Raw genomic sequence first — 23,582 nt, forward strand, 5'->3', positions numbered from 1 at the left:
ATTTGAAGTAGGCTAATGCATAAGCATGCAAGCTGAAACAACAGGAGTTTGTTAGAAGGGAATGAAAAATGCATTAATATAGTCTAAGAAACAAGTTTCTTTTGTGCTTTCCTGCCAGACCTCTTAAAATTCCAACTTCGTGAATACCTTTAATAGTAATAATAAAAATATATGAAAGCATAATGATTAAGCATGTGGTTTTCTGAAGCCAGATTGGCAGAGGGATAATCTTGACTTCACCATTTATAGCTCTGTGACTTTGGACAATCACTTAATCTTTCTATGCCTCAGTTTTCAAATATATAAAATGAGGACACCAGTAGTACTATGTTGACAAAGTTTTTGTGTTAATACATGTGAAATGCTTAGAATTATGCCTTGTTTATAGTAAACTCTCACTAACTATTAGAGTGGCTTACTATTATTTTTGTTATTGCTACTGTAAAATAAAGGACCAGTTAGTAGAAAACAGCAGAGCAGAGTGAACATTAAGAAACAAACAAGCCTCACTGCAGAAATTGTAGTCATTTACTTAATCTGTATCTTTTTTTTTTTTTTTTTGCTTCATTTCTGGAGTTAAAAATTTTAGGTATTTTTTATAGTCACCTCCAAATAACACATATCAAAATCACCAGTAGAGTATAATAATCACTCTTCTTAGCTCAAAAGTAACCCCTGCCAGGAGGTGAAGGAACCTCTGCATCAGGTATATTTGAGATGGGAAGTCTTTTTTTTTCCTACCCCAAGATAGTGAGCTACTTCAAATCCTGCAGGGCTTCCCTGGTGGCTCAGAGGTTAAAGTGTTTGCCTCCAATGCAGGATACCCGGGTTCGATCCCTGGGTCGGGAAGATCCCCTGGAGAAGGAAATGGTAACCCACTCCAGTATTCTTGCCTAGAGAATCCCATGGACGGAGGAGCCTGGTGGGCTACAGTCCATGGGGTTGCAAAGAGTCAGACACGACTGAGCGACTTCACTTTACTTTCAAATCCTGCAAAGTTTGAAGCTCTGGTGACTTAAAAATTCCAGCTTAAGAACTAGAGAAATAGTATGTTTGTACTAAAGTAAAAAACATAAAGCACCAACCAGAACTAGATCAAAAGATCCCACAACTCAAATTAATCTTGCCTAATTGATTGAAGAGAATTCACTGAGTGCTGGGTGTACAGAAGTACTTACCTCCACCCAGAAAGGAAGTTAAGAACAAGAGGGTAACTGGAATAGCAGTTCTGATCCTTCATATCTGATACAAAGGAAAGAAAGGTGAGAGTTCATGATGTTCCAACTAACCAGGTGGAAACTGGAGGCTCCCCAGACAGTGTCAGCTCAGTCATGAAGTAAACCAAATCATTCAGTGAAAAAAAGAAAATTCACATTAATCGAGAAACTTTCTCTAGCTATGTTTTTGTTTATTTGAGAGATGGACCCCATAGAATACTGGGCAAGGGTAATAATCTTGGTAGTGACTAATAGCAAGTAAAGCTCTTCAGCTATAGGGGAAGACAGACAGAATGTTTCAGACATAAAAATATAGCAGCAGAGGCTGTAAGAAATGCAGTTTTAAGTTATCAAGGGAAGAGAGAAAGAGGGCGGCTAATGATGGGCATTCCTAGGAACAAGATTCCTGGTAATAAGAAACAGAACCACAGTCAAATTCAGGTCTATTACAAAATTATATTTAATTACATAAGACTTTTTAAATAGCCTTACAGAGTTCTGGGGCTTCCCCAATGGCTCAGTAGGTAAAGAACCCATATGAAATGAAGGAGACACAAGTTTGATCCCTGGGTGGGAAGATTCCCCTGGAGGAGGAAATGGCAACCCACTTCAGAATTCTTCCCTGGAGAATCCCATGGAAAGAGGAACCTGGCAGGATACAGACCATGGGGTTGCAAAGAGTTGGACATGACTGAGCACATGGCACATTTATAAAGTTTTAGAAATTGCCATTTTTTGACTCAGGAAATCTGACAGTGAGTTACATCTATACCATTTATTAAACTCCATGATGTGAGCAGTCATTAAGCTTGCTGAGCCTCATTCTTTCCACAAGGATAACAGATGTAATAGTATCTACACAGTGCCATCTTAAAGGGTTTTAAGAGTAGTCAAGTAAAATTATACTTTGAAACATAAAGCACTATTGGAATGTAAATTGTTAATATCACTCAGCTTTTGACTGATTTTTAATTGGTGAGGATATTACTGTTTTATCATGTTATTATGACGAGTTCTAACTGTTAAAGGGAAATGACTGTTCAATTTTTGAAAACATATATATGGGTATATATATATATATATATAAATTCCACTCTCATTCTAGCTATATCTCCTGGTCCATCAGAATTAAATTTAATCTACTATCCAGTGGTATTTCTTCAATAATGATAGCTATCATAACACTCTCTTAGTTTTCTATTCTGTATATTACAGAGAAAAGTTCAAGGGTTGGTTGATTCAGTTGTTTAATGGTATGGACCTGACAGAAGCAGAGATATTAAGAGAGGTGGCAAGAACACACAGAAGAACTGTACAAAAAAGATCTTCATGACTCAAATAATCACGATGGTGTGATCACTCACCTAGAGCCAGACATCCTGGAATGTGAAGTCAGGTGGGCCTTAGGAAGCATCACTATGAACAAAGCTAGTGGATGTGATGGAATTCCAGTTGAGCTATTTCAAATCCTGAAAGATGATGCTGTGAAAGTGCTGCACTCAATATGCCAGCAAATTTAGAAAACTCAGCAGTGGCCACAGGACTGGAAAAGGTCAGTTTTCATTCCAATCCCAAAGAAAGGCAATGCAATGCAATGCAAAAGAATGCTCAAAGTACCGCACAGTTGCACTTATCTCACACGCTAGTAAAGTAATGCTCAAAATTCTCCAAGCCAGGCTTCAGCAATATGTGAACCGTGAACTTCCAGATGTTCAAGCTGGATTTAGAAAAGGCAGAGGAACCAGAGATCAAATTGCCAGCATCTGCTGGATCATGGAAAAAGCAAGAGAGTTCCAGAAAAACATCTATTTCTGCTTTACTGACTATGCCAAAGCCTTTGACTGTGTGGATCACAATAAATTGTGGAAAATTCCAAAAGAGATGGGAGGTACCTGACCTGCCTCTTGAGAAACCTGTATGCAGGTCAGGAAGCAACAGTTAGAACTGGACATGGAAAAACAGAGTTTCCAAATAGGAAAAGGAGTACATCAAGGCTGTATATTGTCACCCTGCTTATTTAACTTATATGAAGAGTAAATCATGAGAAGTGCTGGGCTGGAAGAAGCACAAGCTGGAATCAAGATTGCCAGGAGAAATATCAATAACGTCAGATATGCAGATGACACCACCCTTATGGCAGAAAGTGAAGAAGAGCTAAAGAGCCCTGTGATGAAAGTGAAAGAGGAGAGTGAAAAAGTTGGCTTAAAGCTCAACATTCAGAAAACTAAGATCATGGCAACCTGTCCCATCACTTCATGGCAAATAGATGGGGAAACAGTGGGTACAGTGTCAGACTTTATTTTTGGGGGCTCCAAAATCACTGCAGATGGTGATTGCATCCATGAAATTAAAACATGCTTACTCCTTGGAAGGAAAGTTATGACCAACCTAGACATTATATTAAAAAGCAGAGACATTACTTTACCAACAAAAGTCCATCTAGTCAAGGCTATGGTTTTTCCAGTGGTCATGTATGGATGTGAGAGTTGGACTATAAATAAAGCTGAGCACCGAAGAATTGATGCTTTTTAACTGTGGTGTTGGAGAAGACTCTTGAGAGTCTCTTGGACTTCAAGGAGATCCAACCAGTCCATCCTAAAGGAGATCAGTCCTGGGTGTTCATTGGAAGGACTGATGCTGAAGCTGAAGCTCCAATATTTTTGACACCTGATGTGAGGAGCTGACTCATTGCAAAACACCCTGATGCTGGGCAAGAGTGAAGGCAGGAGGAGAAGGGGGTGACAGAGGATGAGATGGTTGGATAGCATCACTGACTCAGTGCCATGAGTTTGAGCAAACTCTGGGAGATAGTGAAAGACAGGGGAGCCTGGATTGCCATAGTTCATAGAGTCACAAGGAATCAGATGCTAAGCCCTATTTAGCACCATCTTTTAAAGCCCCTGACCATCCCGTTTGCCCACCTGAGATGATCAGCTGGTTGCCAGCAAACTGACGGTTTTCCACCTTAGGTTTCTTGAACCTCCTCTCTTCCCAAAGATCCAATGCCAGGTGAGGTTGCAGAGGAGTAATATATATCCTTCCCCCTAAGCTTCTGTCAATAGGGAACAGAATTCAGTGGAGCTAAGGGGTTAAGTCTCTATGCACTCTGGTGGGTCATTTCTGAAATGCATTCTACACAGTGTCTCAGAGGGCTCCAACAGAGTCCAAGTTGTCCACAGCAGAAACCCACTTATTAACTCACGTTTTGCTGACTTGTCTCCCTTTCTGGTCTTACTTTTCTTACCCCACAAATTTGCTTTCCCTGACTTTGGGATCACCTTCTAAAGAAATCACATGTGCCTAAGACCTTTTCTAAGGTGTGTTTTCAAGGAATCCAAAGGAAGATGAGTTGGGCATTCTGTTACTTGCAGCTGAAAGCTTTCTGGCGCAAATATGCTGGAGCAGTGCCCTCCAACAGAACTCCTTTTGATGGTGCAAATGTTCCATAGCTGTGCAGTCCAATCGCCACTAGGCACATGTGTCTGATGCACCCAAAGAATTTAATGTTACATTTTATTTCATTTAAACAGCCACATGTTGCTTGTGCTGTAGGAGCAGTTCAGAGAGGGCCACGTGAGTGAAAGAATTGCATCTCTGTTGTTTTATTTTGTTTTAATATTTATTCAGTTGGCTGTGCTGGGTCTTGGCTGTGGCACTTGGAATCTTCAATCTTTGTTGCTGCCTGCAGGATCTTCAGTTGAAGCACAATGTGGGATCTAGTTCCCTGACTAGGGATTGAACCTGGGCCCCCAGCTTTCAGGGCACAGAGTCTTAGACACTGAACCATCAGGGAAATCCCTCCCTGTTGTATTAAACATCAGAATTATATTTCATATCTATATATTTTGCACAATGAAGATTTATACTAGACTAGGCTTTGTGAAGAACATAAAGATGAATAAACAGTGTCTGCCTTCTAGAACTCAATCTAGGCAGGAAAATACATGTAAAATATAACTATATATATGTAAATATATATAAATAAAGCAGGATACATGTCACAAGAGTCACAGAAACAAAGCGCAATGGAAAATAAAGGGATTCACAATTAATTTCTGCTGTGAAAATCCAATAATGTGTCACTGAGGTAACATTTGAGCTGAATCTTGAACATGAATACAGTTAGGTTGAGAGTACACAGAGCTTTGAATCTCATATTAACACACTTAGAGTTTATTGTTCTATAAATGACAGAATCATCAAAGTGTCTGAGCTTGGATGACAAGGATGGTGTTGTTGGTGACATAATTGGTTACAGATTGCACTTCACAGCAAATAGATGGGGAAACAATGGAAACAGTGACAGATTTTATTTTGGGGGGCTCCAAAATCACTGCAGATGGTGACTGCAGCCATGAAATTAAAAGATGCTTGTTCCTTGGAAGAAAAGTTAAGACCAACCTAGACAGCATGTTAAAAAGCAGAGACATTACTTTGCCAACAAAGGCCCATCTAGTCAAAGCTATGGTTTTTCCAGTAGTCATGTATGGATGTGAGAGTTGGACTATAAAGAAAGCTGAGTGCTGAGGAATTGATGATTTTGAACTTTAGTATTGAAGACTCTTGAGAGTCCCTGGGACTGCAAGGAGATCCAACCAGTCCATCCTAAAGGAAATCAGCCCTGGGTGTTCATTGGAAGGACTGAGGTTGAAGCTGAAACCCCAATACTTTGGCCACCTGACTCACTTGAAAAGACCCTGATGCTGGGAAAGATTGAAGGTGGGAGGAGAAGGGGAAGACAGGATGAGATGGTTGGATGGCATCACCAACTCAATGGACATGAGTTTGAGTAAACTCTGGGAGTTGGTGATGGACAGAAAAGCCTGCTGTCCTGCAGTTTCTGGGGTCACAAATTTGGACACAACTGAGTGACTGAACTGAACTGAACCAATTATAGACATAGAAATTAAGTAGAAGTTTATAACATTAGTCCATGTAACAAATGATATTAATGTGAACTTTGTCCATATCACTGAGAGTAAGAACAGGAGGCAGGTTCAAACATAATGCTCAGGTAGACATGGTAAGTCCCCACCACAAACTGAAAGTAGGTCATGAGAGAGAATAGTTAGAGATGAACCCTATGTTTTATAAGGGAGAACTAGGTTTGAGGGAGAAAGATAATGAATATATTGGGATGAAAGAGATGTTCAGCAGATACTTACACAGGCAAATTCTGGGTATTTGTCATCAGCTATACCAAAAGAAGCAGACTTTGAGCAGGAAAAAGCAAGACAAGAAGCTCTTTGTAGCCCAAAGAGGATGCAAAGAGTTTGGAAAAACTAGGCAAATCAAAGGAAATAGTTTTTTTAATGACCACCTTAAGTCCTTTAAGTTAAAATTGAGTAAAAGATGGTTATTTATTCCTATTAAGTTCACTTATTGATTCTGGCACATTATTCCAGTCTACTGAGTTTATTTTTTCACTAGCAGTCATTGTATAGAAACATTGCTCAGTTTTTCCAATTGTCTTCTTTTGTATATTTAGCCTCAAAAAGTTATTTAAGGCATAAGACTATTGAATAAAACAGAAAGCTAACCATTTTCCTGAGAAATGAAGCAATATTGTAAAAATTGTGTAGTGGACACTATGGCATACCACCCGTGTCCGCATTCAGGATCAGCACTTATTTCCAGAGGTTGAATGTTGACTACTCAGAACTCATAGCTGAGTCCTTCCCTAAGAATGGCCTTGGCCTTGCCTGGTAGACCTCCCTCAGCTGTGTCTGTTGACTTGTTGAGGTAACCCCTTTCTTTCAATTCTGGTCAGTAGAAGAATCATCCTAGCTCTGTAGCCTCTGATGGGATCAATTCTTGCCTCTGTTGCAACTACATCATAGGTGGACTTCTCTTCAGCCTTCACTCTCTCATAGCTTTATTCTTACAGACATTCTAAAGCCACCTACAAACAAATCTCATCTTAATATCTATATCCCCAAGGAACCCTACCTAAGATGAATTTCAAATCAAAATCTTAGTGTGTATTTTTTGACTTGACAGAACCATTTTAGACATCATTTAGAGTATCAGGATCCTTTATACATTTGAAAAAGAAGATTAATGAGGATAACTTTTTAAGTTATGTTATTAATTTAATCAGCATCGCACTGGTATAACAATAAAGAGGGAAATGAATAGAGGAGAATAGATATCTCAGATTCTACTCCATACAAGAATTTATTATATTATAAAGGCCAGTGACATCACAAAGTTATGATGGAGATTAATGACATAACAAATCAAAGAGGAAGGGAAAAATTACTCAATAAATGGTGCTGGGACAACAGGATCAGAAAAATCAATGAATTCTTCTATCATGCATTAAACTAAATCCAAGATGGATTAAAAACATTCAACTTTACTAATAATCAAGGAAGCAAATTTAAACATCAATGAGATACTATCTTTTGCTTGGCATATTGGTAGGGAGTTTATTGATGAGGGCATGGGGATAAAAGAGTACCTTCATAATACTGGTGGAAATTTAAATTGTTATAGCTTTTGAAGAACAATCTGATATTTACTGTAAAAATTTTAATTGTGTATCTTTTATTTAATTTATTAAACTTTTTAATTGAATAGTATAAAATATTAAGAGTAGCATATGTGTGTATGATAAACTTCAGAGATCTTAAAGTTTGTACAAATTTATATGTTTTTCCACATGTAAAAATAAATATATACAATTATATAACCACCACCCAAATCAAGATATGAGATGTTTTCAGCACTTCAGAAGTTTACCTGGTATTCTTTCCTGAATAATTATTTCCCTTCCAATAAACGACTAGGACAGAGCATGCTCTCTTATGGAGCTTATGGCTTACTGGCAGAGGTGAATATGAAGTAAAAATGCACACAAATGAGTATTAATACTTGGTGTCAATATTATATGAAAAAAACAAAAGTGTGAAAAGAGAAATACTATTTAGATTGTGGAAATTTATGGAAGAAAAATCAGAAAAAGTGATATTTAACATGAAGAATGAGTAGGAGTTAGCCAGGCAAAGAGAGTAGGAAGGCAAGGGCATCCCAAGGAGGGAAAACAGTATGTGACTTGAGTCAAAAAACAGCTTCATAGACCTGAAAAATAAAAACAGTGTTGCTAAGCAGAAAAACATCTTTTTGGGTGTTAGTTCTAAAAGGTCTTGTAGGTCTTCATAGAACCGTTCAACTTCAGCTTCTTCAGCGTTATTGGTTGGGACATAGGCTTGGATTACTGTGATATTGAACGGTTTGTCTTGGAGTACGGAATGAAACAGGACAAAGGCTAGTAAGTTTGCCAAGACAATGCACTGGTCATAGCAAACACCCTCTTCCAACAACACAAAAGACTCTACACATGGACATCACCAGATGGTCAACACCGAAATCAGATTCATTATATTCTTTGCAGCCAAAGACGAAGAAGCTCTATACACTCAGCAAAAACAAGGCCGAGAGCTGACTGTGGCTTAGATCATGAACTCCTTATTGCCAAATTCAGACTTAAATTGAAGAAAGTAGGGAAAACCACTAGACCATTCAGGTATGACCTAAATCAAATCCCTTATGATTATACAGTGAGAAATAGATTTAAGGGACTAGATCTGATAGACAGAGTGCCTGATGAACTATGGACTGAAGTTCGTGACATTGTACAGAAGACAGGGATTGAGACCATCCCCATGGAAAAGAAATGCAAAAAAGCAAAATGGCTGTCTGAGGAGGCTTTACAAACAGCTGTGAAAAGAAGAGAAGGGAAAAGCAAATGAGAAAAGGAAAGATACCCATTTGAATGCAGAGTTCCAAAGAATAGCAAGAAAGATAAGAAAGCCTTCTTCAGCAATCAATGCAAAGAAATAGAGGAAAACAACAGAATGGAAAAGACTAGAGATCTCTTCAAGAAAATTAGAGATGCTTGATAAAGGACAGAAATGGTATGGACCTAACAGAAGCAGAAGATATTAAGAAGAAGTGGCAAGAATACATAGAAGAACTGTACAAAAAAGATCTTCATGACCCAAATAATCACAATGGTGTGATCACTCACCTAGAGCCAGACATCCTGGAATGTGAAGTCAAGTGGGCCTTAGGAAGCATCACTATGAACAAAGCTAGTGGATGTGATGGAATTCCAGTTGAGCTATTTCAAATCCTGAAAGATGATGCTCTGAAAGTGCTGCACTCAATATGCCAGCAAATTTAGAAAGCTCAGCTGTGGCCACAGGGCTGGAAAAGGTCAGTTTTCATTCCAATCCCAAAGAAAGTAAATGCCAAAGAATGCTCAAACTACCACACAATTGCACTCATCTCACACGCTAGTAAGGTAATGCTCAAAATTCTCCAAGCCAGGCTTCAGAAATACTTGAAGTGTGAACTTCCAGATGTTCAAGCTGGATTTAGAAAAGGCAGAGGAACCAGAGATCAAATTGCTGGAAAAAGCAAGAGAGTTCCAGAAAAACATCTATTTCTGCTTTATTGACTATTCCAAAGCCTTTGACTGTGTGGATCACAATAAATTGTGGGAAATTCTGAAAGAGATGGGAGTACCAGACCACCTGATCTGCCTCTTGAGGAACATATATGCAGGTCAGTAAGCAACAGTTAGAATTAGACATGGAAAAACAGACTGGCTCCAAATAGGAAAAGGAGAAGGTCAAAGCTGTATATTGTCACCCTGCTTATTTAACTTATATGCAGAGTACATCATGAGAAACGCTGGGCTGGAAGAAGCACAAGCTGGAATCAAGATTGCCAGGAGAAATATCAATAATGTCAGATATGCAGATGACACCACCCTTATGACAGAAAGTGAAGAGGAACTAAAAAGCCTCTTGATGAAAGTGAAAGAGGAGAGTGAAAAAGTTGGCTTAAAGCTCAACATTCAGAAAACTAAGATCATGGCATCTGGTCCCATCACTTCAAGGGAAATAGATGGAGAAACAGTGGAAACAGTGTCATACTTTATTTTTGGGGGCTCCAAAATCACTGCAGATGGTGATTGCATCCATGAAATTAAAAGATGCTTACTCCTTGGAAGGAAAGTTATGACCAACCCAGATATCATATTAAAAAGCAGAGACATTACTCTGCCAACAAAGGTCCGTCTAGTCTAGGCTATGGCTTTTCTGGTGGTCATGTATGGATGTGAGAGTTGGACTGTGAAGAAAGCAGAGCACTGAAGAATTAATGCTTTTGAACTGTGGTGTTGGAGAAGACTCTTGAGAGTCCCTTGGACTGCAAGGAGATCCAACCAATCCATCCTAAAGGAGATCAGTCCTGGATATTCATTGGAAGGACTGATGCTGAAGCTGAAACTCCAGTACTTTGGCCACCTCATGCAAAGAGTTGACTCACTGGAAAAGACCCTGGTGCTGGAAGGGATTGGGGGCAGGAGGAGAAGGGGACGACAGAGGATGAGATGGCTGGATGGTATCACCGACTCGATGAACATGAGTTTGAGTAAACTCCAGGAGTTGGTGATGGACAGGGAGGCCCGGTGTGCTGCAATTCATGGGGTCGCAAAGAGTTGGATACGACTGAGTGACTGAACTGAACTGAAGCAGAAAAGAGGCAATTCTGGAGACTGGTGAAACAGGCAGGAGCCAATCCCAGCAGGGCATTTTAAGCTGGTTAAACATGTATATTTTAACCTTATTGCAATAGAAAATCAATAGATGGCTTTAAAGGAAAGTACATTTTTAAATGATAACTGTGGGCCACTCTGACCTTAATGGATTGTTGGGAAGATAGAGTGGAAGTTGGGAGATGACTTATAAGGCTATTACAAGAGAGGATGGTGACTTGGACCAGAAAGCAAAACAAAAAGAAATGGAGAATTTAAAATATATTTGGAAAGTTGCATCTACTGAGCTCAGCAGCTGATAGGATTAGAAGGATGAAGGCAAAGGATATTGTAAATTTATGTAAAAGAAAAGCTTTGAAGGATAAATGTCAGACTGCTGGCAGTTATCTGTGCTTTGAGTTTGGATGAGGAGGGAGAAAGATTTCAATTTTTTAAAAGTTAATTAATTTTTTTAATTGAAAGATAATTGCTTTACAGAATTTTGGTGTTTTCTGTCAAACCTCAACATGAATCAGCCATAGGGATTCATATATCCCCTCCCTTTTGAAACTCCCTCCCAAATCCTCCCCATCCCACCCTTATAGGTTGGTACAGGGCCCTTGAGTTTCCTGAGCCATACAGCAAATTCCCGTTGGCTATCTATTTTACATATGGTAGTGTAAGTTATCATGTTACTCTTTCCATACATTTCACCCTCTCATCCCCTGTCCCCATGTCCATAAGTCTATTTTCTATGTCTGTTTCTCCATTGCTGCCCTGTAAATAAATTCTTCAGTACCATTTTTCTAGATTCCATATATATGTGCTAGAATATGATATTTATCTTTCTCTTTCTGACTCACTTCACTCTGTATAATAGGTTCTAGGTTCATCGATCTCATTAGAATGGACTCAAATGTATTCCTTTTTATGGCTGAGTAATATTCCATTGTGTATATATACAACTTCTTTATCCATTCATGTGTCAATGGACATCTAGGTTACTTTCATGTTATAGCTATAGTACATTGTGCTGCAATGAACAATGGTATACATGTGTCTTTTTAAATTTTGGTTTCCTCGGGGTATATGGCTAGAAGTGGGGTTGCTGGGTCATATGGTGGTTTTATTCCTAGTTTTTAAGGAATCTCCATACCGTCTTCTACAGTGGCTATATCAATTTACAATCCCAACAACAGTGCAAGAGTGTTCCCTCTTATCCACACCCCTTTCAGCATTTATTGTTTGTAGCCTTTTTGATGAGGGGCATTCTGACATGTGTAAGGTGATATCTCATTGTAGGTTTGATTTGCATTTCTCTAATAATGAGCAATGTTGAGCATCTTTTAATTTGCTTGTTAGCCATCTGTATGTATGTCTTCTTTGGAGAAATGTCTGTTTAAGTCTTTTTCCCACTTTCTGATTGGATTGTTTGTTTTTCTGGGATTGAGTTGTATGAACTTCTTGTATATTTTGGAAATTAATCCTTTGTCAGTTGTTTCAGTTGCTATTACTTTCTCTCATTCTGAGGGTTGTCTTTTCACATTGCTTGTAGTTTCCTTTGCTGTGTAAAAGCTTTTAAGTTTAATCAGGTCCCACCTGTTTACTTTTGTTTTTATTTCCATTACTCTAGGAGGTGGGTCATAGAGAATTTTGCTTTGATTTATGTCATCGAGTGTTCTACCTATGTTTTCCTCTAAGAGTTTTATAGTTTCTGGTCGTACATTTAGGTTTTTAATCCATTTTGAGTTTATCTTTGTGTATGGTGTTAGGAACTGTTCTAATTTCATTCTTCTACATGTAGCTATCCAGTTTTCCCAGCACCATTTATTGAAGAGGCTGTCTTTGCCCCATTGTATATTCTTGCATCTGGGTTTATTTCTGGGCTTTCAATCTTGTCCCACTGGTCTATATGTCTGTTTTTGTGCCAATGCCATACTGTCTTAATGACTGTAGCTTTGTAGTATGACCTGAAGTCAGGAAGGTTGATTCCTCAAGCTCCATTCTTCTTTCTCAAGACTGCTTTGGCTATTCAGGATCTTTTGTGTTTCCATATGAACTGTTAAATTTTTTGTTCTAATTCTGTGAAAAATGCCATTCGTAATTTAATAGTTCAGTTCAGTTCAGTCACTCAGTCGTGTCCGACTCTTTGCAACCCCATGAATTGCAGCACACCAGACCTCCCTATCCATCACCAACTCCCAGAGTCTACCCAAACCCATGTCCATCGAGTTGGTGATGCCAGCTAGCCATCTCATCCTCTGTCGTCCCCTTCTCCACCTATCCCCAATCCTTCCCAGTATTGGGGTCTTTTCCAATGAGTCAACTCTTCGCATCAGATGACCAAAGTATTGGAGTTTCAGCTTTAGCATCAGTCCTTCCAATGAACACCCAGGACTAATCTCCTTTAGGATGGACTGGTTGGATATTCTTGCACTCCAAGGGACTCTCAAGAGTCTTCTCCAACACCACAGTTTAAAAGCATCAATTCTTCAGTGCTCAGCTTCCTCACTGTCCAACTCTCGCATCCATACATGACTACTGGAAAAACCATAGACTTGACTAGACAGACCTTTGTTGGCAATTTGATAGGGATTGCATTAAATCTGTAGGTTGCATTTGGTAGTATAGTCATTTTCACAATATTGATTCTTCCTACCCAAGAACATGGAGTATCTCTCCATCTGTTTATGTCATCTTTGATATCTTTCATTAGTGTCTTATAATTCTCTGTGTATAGTTCTTTTGTCTCCTTAGATAAGCTTATTCCTAGATATTTAATTCATTTTGTTTCAATGGTGAATGGGATTGATACCCTAATTTCTCTTTCTGATTTTTCATTGTTAGCATATAGGAATGCAAGTGATTTCTGTGTATTGATTTTGTGTCCTAAAACTTTGCTAAATTCACTGATTAGCTCTAGTAATTTTCTGGTACTATCTTTAGGGTTTTCTATGTACAGTACCATGTCATTTACAAACAGTGAGAGCTTTACTTCTTTTCCCATCTGGATTCTTTTATTTCTTTTTCTTCTCTGATTGTTGTAGCTAGGACTTCCACAACTATGTTGAATAATAGTGGCGGAAGTGGACAGACTTGTCTTATTCCTAATCTTAGGGGGAATGCTTTCAGTTTTTCACCATTGAGAATAAAGTTTGCCGTAGGCTTATCATATATGGCCTTTACTATGTTGAGGTAGATTACTTCTATGCCAATGTTTTTAAGAGTTTTAATCGTAAATAGGTGCTGAATTTTGTCAGAGGCTTTTTCTGCATCTATTGAGAAGATCATATGGTTTTTATCTTTCAGTATGTTAATATAGTGTATCACATTGATTGATTTCTGTATATTGAAGAATCCTTTCATCCCTGGAATAAACCCAACTTGATCATGGTGTATGAGCTTTTTGATGTGTTGCTGAATTCTGTTTGCTAAACTTTTGTTGAGGATTTTTGCATCTACGTTCATCAGTGATACTGACCTGTAGTTTCCTTTTTGTGTGTTGTCTTTGTCTGGTTTTGGTGGCCAAAACCAAAACCAGGTGATGGTGGCCTCATAGAGTGTGTTTGGAATTGTTCCTTCCTCTGAAATTTTTTGAAAGAGTTTTAGAAGTATAGGCATTAGCTCTTCTCTAAATGATTGATAGAATTCTCCTGTGACGACATCTGGTCCTGGGCTTTTGTTTTTTGGGAGATTTTTTTTGTCACAGCTTCCAGTTCACAATAGTCTCTTATAATCCTTTGTATTTCTGCATTGTCTGTTGTAACCTCGCCTTTTTCATTTCTAATTTTGATTCTTCTCTCTTTTTTTCTTAATGAGTCTGGCTAAAGGTTTATCGATTTTGCTTATCTTTTCAAAGAACCAGGTTTTAGTTTTGTTCATCTTTACTATTGTTCCTTTCACTTCTTTTTCATTTATTTCTGCTCAGATCTTTATGATTTATTTCCTTGTACTAAGTTTGGAGTTTTTCCCTTCCTGTAAATTAGTTTGTCTATTCAATGTTTTTCTTGTTTCTTGTGGTAGGATTGTATTGCTATAAACTTCCCTTTTAGAACTACTTTTGCTGTATCCCATAGATTTTGAGTTGTCATGTTTTCATTGTCATTTGTTTCTAGAAATCTTTTGATTTCTTCAGTTAGCTGTTGGTTATTTAGAAACATGTTGTTTAATCTCCATGTGTTTGTGTTTCTTACAGATTTTTTCTTGTAATTGATATCTAGTCTCATAGCATTGTGGTCAGAGAAGATGCTTGATACAATTTCAGTTTTCTTAAATGTACTGAGGTTTGATTTGTGACCCAAGATGGGGTCTATCCTGGAGAATGTTCCATATACACTTCAGAAGAAGGTGTATTCTTCTGCATTTGGGTGGAATGTCCTGAAGATGTCAATGAGATCCATCTCATCTAATGTATCATGTAAGACTTGTGTTTCCTTATTAATTTTTCTGTTTTGACGATCTGTCCATTTGTGTGAGTGGGGTGTTTAAGTCTCCTACTATTATTGTGTTACTGTCAGTTTCCGCTTTTACATCTGCTAGTGTTTGTCTTATGTATTGAGGTGCTCCTATGTTGGGTGCACAGATATTTACAATTGTTATGTCTTCCTCTTGGATTGATTCCTTGGTCATTATGTAGTGTCCTTCCTTATATCTTGTAAACTTTTTTATTTTAAGGTCTATTTTTTCTATTATAAAGATTGTTATTCTAGCTTTATTTTGCTTCCCATTTGCATGGAATATATTTTTCCATCCTCTCACTTTCAGTCTATATGTGTCTTAAGGTCTGAAGTTGGTTTCTTGTAGACAGCATATATATGGGTCTTGTTTTTTTATCCATTCAGCCAGTCTGTGTCTTTTGGCTAGAGCATTTAATCCATTTACATTTAAAGGAATTATTAATATATATGTTCCTATTGTCACTTTCTAATTGTTTGGGGTTGGCTTTGTAGATCTTTTTTCTTTTCTTGTATTTCTTGACTATGTCAGTCCCTTTAACATTTGTTGTAAAGCTAGTTTGGTGGTACTGAGTTCTGTTAACTTTTGTTTGTCTTCAAAGTTTTTTTTTTTCTCTATCAATTTTGAATGAGATCCTTGCCAGGTACAGTAATCTTGGTTGTAGATTGTTCCCTTTCAGTACTTTAAATATATCCTGCCATTCCCTTCTGGCCTGCAGAATTTCTACTGAAAGATCAGCTGTTAAGTATATGGGGTTTCCCTTGTATGCTACTTATTGCTTCTCCCTCACTGCTTTTAATATTCTTTCTTTGTGTTTAGTCTTTGTTAGTTTGATTAGTTTGTGTCTTGGCTTTTTTCTCCTTGGGTTTATCCTGTTACTGGACTCTTTGTACCTCTTGGACTTGATTGGCTATTTCCTTTTCCGTGCTGGGGAAATTTTCAACTATAATCTCTTCAAAAATTTTCTCATACCCTTTGTTTTTTTCTTCTTCTTCTGGGACCCCTATAATTCGAATGTTGGTGCATTTGATATGGTCCCAGAGGTCTTTAAGACTGTCCTCAGCTATTTTCATTCTTTTTACTTTACTCTGCTCTTCAGAATTTATTTCCACCATTTTATCTTCCAGCTCACTGATTCGTTCTTCTGCTTCAGATAGTCTGCTATTGATTCCTTCTAGAGTATTTTTAATTTCAATAATTTTGTTGTTTGTCTCTGTATACTTATTCTTTAATTCTTCTAGGTCTTTGCTAATTGATTCTTTCATTTTCTCCATTTTTTTTTTCAAGGATTTTTATCATCTTTACTATCATTATTCTGAATTCTTTTTCAGGTAGTTTCCCTATTTCCTCTTCATTTATTTGGACTTCTGTGTTTCTAGTTTGTTCCTTTCTTCATGCAGTATTTTCTTTTTCTTTCATTTTTTTTTTCATTTTATTAAATTATTTTGCTTGAGGTCTCCTTTTCCCAGGCTTGAAAAAAGTTTAATTCTTTCCTTGAAGAAGGTTGGATTCTATCTTCCTTTTGGTTTCTGCCCTCCTAAGGTTGATCCGGGGCTTCCCTGGTGGCTCAGAGGATAAAGCGTCTGCCTGCAATGTGGGAGACCCGGGTTCGATCCCTGGGTTGGGAAGATCCCAGGAGAAGGAAATAGCAACCCACTTCAGTATTCTTGCCTGGAGAATCCCATGGACAGAGGAGCCTGGTGGGTTACAGTCCATGGGGTCCCAAAGAGTTGGACATGACTGAGCGACTTCACACACACAAAGTTGGTCCAGTGGTTTGTGTGAGCTTCATATAGGTGAGATTTGTGCTGAGTTTTTGTTTGTTTGTTTGTTTTTCCTCTGGTGGGCAAGGCTGAGTGAGGTGATAATCCTATCTGCTGATGATTGGGTTTGTATTTTTGTTTATTGTTTAGATGAGGCATCCTGCACAGGGTGCTACTGGAGGTTGGGTGATGCCAGGTCTTGTATTCAAGTGGTTTCTTTTTTGTGAGTTCTCACTATTTGATACTCCTTATTGTTAGTTCTCGGGCAGTCTAGGGTCTTGGAGTCAATGCTCCCACTCCAAAGGCTCAGAGTTTGATTTCTGGTCAGGAAAGAAGATTCCATAAAGTGGTTTGTTATGGCATTAAGGGAGAGAAAAACACATATTCAAAAGTTAGAAACCAAAGATGAACTCCAGACAAATGGCAGTTACAAAATCAGGCAAATAATAATTAAAATAATGGAATGTCAGTTTAGTTCAGTCACTCAGTTGTGTCCAACTCTTTGTGACCCCATGAACTGCAGCACGCCAGACTTCCCTGTCCATCACCAACTCCTGGAACTTGCTCAAACTCATGTCCATCGAGTTGGTGATGCCATCAAACCATCTCATCCTCTGTCATCCCCATGTCCTCCCACCTTCAATCTTTTCCAGCATCAGGGTCTTTTCAAATGAGACAACAAATATATTGAGAGGAAAGGAAAGAAAGAAAGAATAGATATGCAAAGTTAAATAGAGGCAGATGAAGAAGGTTTATATACATTAAAGATTAATTGCAAGGGGAATAGAACAATAGAAGAGGCAAATGAAGGAATAAATGTAAAAAGAAAAGTAGGTTTAAAAAATTAAAATTATAAAAGAGAGAAAAGAGAAATAATGGAAGAAGAAACAAAAAAAGTGGAAAAAAAGGAAAACTCCACAGAACTGCAAAAGCTCAATGTATAGGCAGAGGTTTATAACAACAAGAGAAAGTGTGACTGAATATACACACATACATATACACCCATAAGCAAAATCAAAACAGTCCAACAAAATTAAGTACAGCAGATTGACCTGGCAAACAAAGGAAACCAAAATTTATATCTATCAGAACAAAACTAATTAAAGCACAAACTGGAAAACAAAACTAAAGCGAGATGCCAATTGGGGAATAAAGCAATGAAAATAAAACTAAGAAATATGTTGAGAGCAAAGGAGAGAAAGAAAAGAATGAAAGAATAGATATGCAAAGTTAAATAGAGGTAGATAAAAAATATTTATATACATTAAAGATTAACTGCAAGGGGAAAAGAACAGTAGAAAAAGCAAACAAAGGAATAAATGCAGAAGAAATAATAATAGGTTTAAAAAATTAAAATTAAAAAAAGAGAAAAGAAAAAAAAACAACAGGAAAACTCCATAGAGCTGCAAATGCCCAATGTAGAGGCAGAGATTTATGACAACAATAAAAAATGGGACTGAGGAAAAAGAAAAAAAAAAAGCTCAAAATCTTAATTGAATTTCATAGTGCCAATAAAATCAACAACTACAATGGGGGCAGGGGGAAATAAAAAGTAAAAAAAAAAAAAAAATCCAAAACAATCTATAAAACAAGTCAAAAATTAAGAATAGTAAATATTTCTCTTGAGTCACTGCTGTCAGAGTCGTTTCCTGTGCTGGGAATCACAGTTCCCCTTACCTCCCTAGGATGCTCTCCAACACTGTGCTTATCTCTGGACCTGCTGTGGGGGCTGCTCAGATTCTAATCTGGTCCTACTCCTGTGGGTCTTTGCAGATTTTCACTTTTTATTTGGTAAACTCCAAACTAAAATGGTAGTGGTGGTGCTGGTACTGGTGATGATAGTAGTAGTAGTATTTTAGAGTTATTTAAATGACCTTGCATTATTACCTGTGATTCATTACATTGTTTAATGGAAATAAAAGAAACTATAAAGAAAATAGCCATTAACTTGACTTCATAAAATAATTTTTATCCTATAAATGAAAGAAAACATAATCTAAATTAAAATGTGAAAATACCCTGGAAGCAATGTTATAAGTATGAAAGTGGGTTGAGATAATTTTTACATAAAACATCAAATAAATTATCCAGGTTTGTATGAGGGTTTCCATACTGACCAGCAATTCACAAAAGGAAAATTAGAAATATTTTTCCTAGTTTTATTGTGATATAATTGACATATAATGTGTTGAGTTGATACATTTATGTATTGAAAATGATTATTACCGTAAGATTAGGTAACACCTGCAGCATGTCACATAAATACCATTTTTTTTGTGTGTGATAAGGGCGTTTAAGATATATTCTCTTAGCAAGTATATTATACAGTATTATTAACTATAGTCACTATGCTGTACATTAGATCCTCAGAACTCATTTATCTTATAATAGGATATTTGTACCCTTTCACCAACAGCTTCCCTTTTCCTCCACCCTCTAGCCCCTGGTAACTACCCTTTTAGTCTCTATTTCTATGAGCTTTGGTTTTTTTTTTTAAATCCACATATATGTGATATCATACAGTCTTTTTCTTTGAATTTTTCCACTTAGCATGATGCCCTCATTGTCTATTAATGTTGTGGCAAATGTGAGCATGTTCTTTGAATAATATTCCTTTGTGTATATATATATATGTGTGTGTGTGTGTGTGTGTGTGTTTATATGTATATATTTGACACTGTTTGATCCCTGAGTTGGGAAGATCCCCTGGAGAAGGAAATGGTAACCCATTCCAGTATTTTTGCCTGGGAAATCCCATGGACAGAGGAACCTGGTGAACTATAGTCCAAGAAATCACAAAAGAATTGGACACAACTTAGCGACTAAACAACAACAATAATAATATATATGTACAACTTCTTTATCAATTTGCCTATCAATCTAGGCTGATAGACACTTAGGTCATTTTTGTATCTTGGCTATTGTGAATAATAGCGAAGTATGCAACGAACACAGGGGTATAGATAATATTTTTTATATACTGTTCTAATTTCCTTTGAATATATACTCAGAATTTGGATTTCTGAATCATACAGTAGTTCTTTTTAAAAATTTTGAGGGACTTCCATATTGTTTTAGAGTAGCTGCACCAATATACGTTCCTACCAATGATACAAAAGAGTTTTCTTTTTCCCACATCCTAGGCCATGGTTGTTATTTCCACTCTATTATAGCTATGAAGAGATATCCCATTGTGGTTTTAATTTTAATTTCTCAGATAACTAGTGATGTTGAATATCTTCATGTACCTGTTTCATGAACAATCTCATGTACCATGGACCCTGATGGTTAGTGAAACTGACCACATTTTCATGTATCTGCCATTTGTATGTCTTCTATTCAATTCCCTCTCTGCCTGTTTTTATTCATATTGTTTTTTAGGGAGGAGGGTTGTTTGTTTTTTGTTTTACTGTTGATTTGTATGAGTTCTGTGTGTATTTTGGATATTAACCAAACCAAGAGTAAGGAGTCAGTGGTGAGGTGGAGAAATCAGTGAGATGGGTCATTTCAAAGCATCCATTGCTGTAAGTTAAATTGTTATGAGTCTGGCAGTTAGGCGGTATAGTATGTAGCTGTTATAGTTTTCTTTTTCTTTGACTTGAACTTTTACCTCAGGGACTCTAATGAAATGAGCACAAATATGTAGAGATTTTATGTATTCCATAGCCATTATTCATAATACAACATAGAAGCACTGTAACATACAGCAGTAGTAAATGGTATATCCATGACTATCATATAGTCATTTCAATTTATATGGAGAAATGCTCAAGCTATAATTTTATTTTACTTTATTTTTTTTATGATTATTGTTCTTTTTTTATTTTTCTTTTTTTTTAATTTAAAAAAAATTTTTTTTTCAATTATTTTTATTAGTTGGAGGCTAATTACTTCACAACATTGCAGTGGGTTTTGTCATACATTGACATGAATCAGCCATGGAGTTACATGTATTCCCCATCCCGATCCCCCCTCCCACCTCCCCCCCAACCTGATTCCCCTGGGTCCTCCCAGTGCACCTGGCCCGAGCTATAATTTTAAAAGAAAGCATGTTTTTATATTTTATATTTTCTTTTTTTTTAAATTTTTTATTTTTTTTATTAGTTGGAGGCTAATTACTTCACAACATTTCAGTGGGTTTTGTCATACATTGATATGAATCAGCCATAGATTTACACGTATGCTTGATACCTTACTCGTCTATGACCCTTGCCTTGTAACCTTAGTCCCGCCAGTATCAGCAATCAGATTTGATCTCAATGTAGCATTTCCACTTCAACCTTGAATAATCTTTGGCAGGCTCATTTACATCCCTGTCTACTTATCTTGTTTCTCAGATCTCCAGCCACTCCATTTAGGATGGATGGAAATCACTGTTTTAAGGAAACCTGTAATAAAATTGAGGTACATTTGAATGCTGTAGTCAAATTGACTTTATATATGTAATGAGGAACACATTCCAGAGGAAATAAATTATAAAGTTGGAATTGTAAGACAATCTTAAAATCTATGAAAAATAGAAAGAGAGATGCTATAATGGTCAATGAAGATAGAAGAGAAAAACAGTCTGCAAGAAGCTTAGCAAAAAATAGAGCTGAAAATTTGTACTTGTCAGTATATATAATACTCTGTCCTGTGTCTAACAGGCACTCAAAATCTGTCTGTCAATGACAACATTTAAGGTAGTTTTGTCTTCAAAAGCAGAGCATTTGAAGACCCTTACCTACTAACTTACTTGTGGAGAATTACCTAGTATGGAACAGTTTACATTCAAAATGGGTATACTCTATTCCTAAAACACCTAGTCTTGAGAGCAGCAGCCTGAAAAAACAGACTGAAATGTGAAATGGGATTGGGGGAGAATAATACAAGACAGTCACTTCTACTTCTTCAAATTCTTCACTTTTTACAGTAAAACTCTGTATCATTTTTTGACATTTTTTGTAATTGATATGCATTAATTTTATTAAAAATAAATTCATAAAAGCATATTAATACATCCTCCATGGTCTTTTATTATGTAGCATATGAGAGGAGCCCAGTGGCTCAGTGGTAAAGAACCTGCTGCCAATGCAGAAGACTCAAGAGACTTGGGTTTCATCCCTGAGTCGGAAGTATCCACTGGAATAGGAAACGGCAACTGGCTCCGGTATTTTTGCCAGGAAAATTCTGTGGACAGAGGATCCTGGCAAGCTATAGTCCATGGGGTCGCAAAGAGTCGGACACAACTGAGCACACCAGCACAAGAGGTATATATGTACCTAGTTTATCTGTATGTTAATCATAGGCAAACCCAGGATGAGGAGTAACTGCCTGAAGCAAATCCAAGAGAAGAATGCTGTTCGTGGTGGAGATAGCAATTATAGCAGCAGTAATAGTAGTAGAAATAATAGTTTCTATTTGTTGAACCTTAGTATTGAACCTTACATATGTGTGTTAAGTAGTTGAAGTTTGTGTAAGTTGTTGAACCTTAGTAGTTGAACTTTACATATGTGTGTTACAGCCCTTGTGAGTTCTAAATGACCTTCATTATCACCTTTGTTCAATGAAACAGCAGTGTGAAATCATTCTCATTTAACTAAAGGGAAAAATGAGGCTCAATATTTTTGCCTAACAAATGGTATACAGCTAACAAATGATAGAACTAATATAAAATTCTGTCATTTGATTCCTAGACCTTTGCTAGTTTCACTGTTTTTCTAGGCATTTTATATTCAACCATCCCAAATCAATATAAACAACAAGTTGGCACAAATATTTAGGCCAGTTGCTAAGTCGTTTCAGTCATGTCCGACTCTGTGCGACCCCTTAGGCAGCAGCCCACCAGGCTCTGTGGCATATTATAATTTCAAGTGTTGTATTTCTCAGTATGAAAAATATAATCAAATAATTTTTCGTTATTTAATCAATTTATCCTAATCATTGAGCCTAGTAATAGCAGCGATGACTCACAGGATCTTCTGATTTTATTTATTTCATTGTCAATGACCTTTTTCACAGAGAAAGTAAAACTAGGCAGGTATAAAAATAAAGTTCAATGTGTCCTTGGGACACATTATAATCCTGAAGTAGTTCTGAGTAGGAAATGAAATGATTTACTGTAGTGGCTAAAAATGAAAATTACTTGCAAGGTCATCTGGATTTCAGAAATTAATCTAAAGAATCCTAAGCTTAATATAAACTCTATGTGAGTTATCAACTTATAGTCTTTTGTGCTAACAAATGTCATCCCTAAACAATATTATTTAGTGACAACTAATAAACCTTACTGAAATTTTGTTCCTAAGCAAGTCACCTCCTGCTAAAGAAACTGTAAATCTTCACTTTACAGTTTCTGCTGAGACACACACTTCCGGAGTTAAGTTGATGACCATTTTAGAACTGTGAATTTTAGCGTCCATGAAGTCTGCCAGTTTGTTATGTTCATCTTGCTGTGAATCACTTCTGAACTGTCATTTCCTCTTACTTTTCCCGTCATTCCTAAAGATTTGCCATAGTCTAATACTCACTGGGGTACTTAACACTCTGTTTTTTCTCTAGTGGCTACATCCTGTTTTCTGTGACATGGGAACTTGTCAACGACTCCATCATCATCACCAC

Source organism: Cervus elaphus, chromosome 15, assembly GCF_910594005.1.
Source record: "Cervus elaphus chromosome 15, mCerEla1.1, whole genome shotgun sequence".
In the NCBI taxonomy this organism is placed as follows: domain Eukaryota; kingdom Metazoa; phylum Chordata; class Mammalia; order Artiodactyla; family Cervidae; genus Cervus; species Cervus elaphus.